The sequence below is a fragment of the Amblyomma maculatum genome, chromosome 3, assembly GCF_055883805.1.
Source record: "Amblyomma maculatum isolate TAMU_Amacu chromosome 3, ASM5588380v1, whole genome shotgun sequence".
Classification (NCBI taxonomy): domain Eukaryota; kingdom Metazoa; phylum Arthropoda; class Arachnida; order Ixodida; family Ixodidae; genus Amblyomma; species Amblyomma maculatum.
In genome coordinates, this window is record NC_139346.1 from 128,254,195 (window position 1) to 128,255,800 (window position 1,606).

Here is a 1,606-nt window from a genome sequence, read left to right on the forward strand (position 1 = left end):
ATAATGAAAGAACAAAAACGCCATAAGTAGTCTTCGCGTGGCGAAAATAGTGGGCAGGTAGTCAACAATCCCTGTTGCAGTTTATAAATACAGAAGAAGGCTGAAAATAGAGGTCTCCGTAGACTTTCAACTTTACCACAATGCGAGACACAAAAACAGATTTTCTGTAAGTCGTAGTTGGATGCACTGCTCATTGCGGTGATTATTTATTCCGATGGGAAATTCAGTGTTCCCTGTCGGTGTAAACAAAGGTGCGCTTTGGAAATATTTTTAAAATATTGAGTAACAACATGCATATGGTTATCAGAAGGCAGGACGAAGCAGTATTACATGCAAATGTAAGGGGTTGGTCGTACAGTATATGTTGGTAGTACTGTGAGCATACATTCACTAAGTGGAAGTCTCCTCCTTTTTAACCTGGCTATCAGTGCCATTACTATGCCAGCTGTTCTCAGCAGGCACTCTCTGGGCGCATGCGCAGTTTAGCCTTCCATTAAGAGAATAAACCTAACGGATACTCTTTTACTACTCATGACGCTCTTAACGTACCTGAAGAAACGGTGTAAATTTCTGCCAAGAGTGGCATTTTGGCTATGAGAGCGAAGAGACTACGTATACCTTACACTCTGCAAAACAGCTTGTATTGATTTATGCGAGCGACTGAGGCCTTTTTCTTCTATGTTTCTGGCATGAGCAGTAGATTTCTGCTTGATTTTATGCAGCCATTCTGCACGTCACAGAAGTATGTAACCGATTTTAATGAATATTGAAAATTTTGACAACTTTTTCTGAAATGTAACTGATTACAGCGACAAGCTGCAGAATCTTCGAAGTAACTCACAAATGCCACAAAATGAATCGAAAACTGTTGCGCTGGTTTCTTCCGGGCTCTTAACGCTATATTGATATTTACACAGACTGCAATAAAGCAGCGCTGCCTGCTTCATAGTTTGTTAATGCTCAATAGTGGTTTTATTTCAAAGTCGCCTTAGCGAGTTTTTCCTCACTTCCTTACGGGGAAACAGCATTTGCTATGAATAATCTCTCATCGCATGCGTTGTAGAGAAGTATTGTTAAATGTGAACAATGCACGGCCAACTCGTATTTTCGCTACGCACCAGTCACTTTAATGCTGTGTACTGCGGGTAGTGTGCTCGGAACTCGTAAATGAGCTCGATTTGTTTTATGATAGATTTGCTGAATGCCATTTTTTTTTTTTTTTGCTGACTGGCGTCATACGATCCGAACTACTGCAACGCCGACTGTATTTCTTCTTCGTGAGTTTGTATGACTCTCTAGGAAGAACGGCAAGTTAAGAAAATATCTTAAGAACCGCAGTGAGCGAATTAAATCGATATACATGACGCATGAGAGTCGCACGACGGTCCCTTGAAGTGGCGGAATTTCAAGCCGCCAATAAGCTCCCAAGCCCAAATAAGATAAGCAGAGCTGGGCGTGGCTTGTGCCCATAAGAAACTGGTGGGCACTCGGGCTACTGGAATGCGGACCCATCGCTCAGTGGTCACAGCATTTTCATTTTAGGAAACGTAGCGCAAAGAAGACAAGGACCAAAAAGAAGGATACACACACGAGCGCTTACTCACAA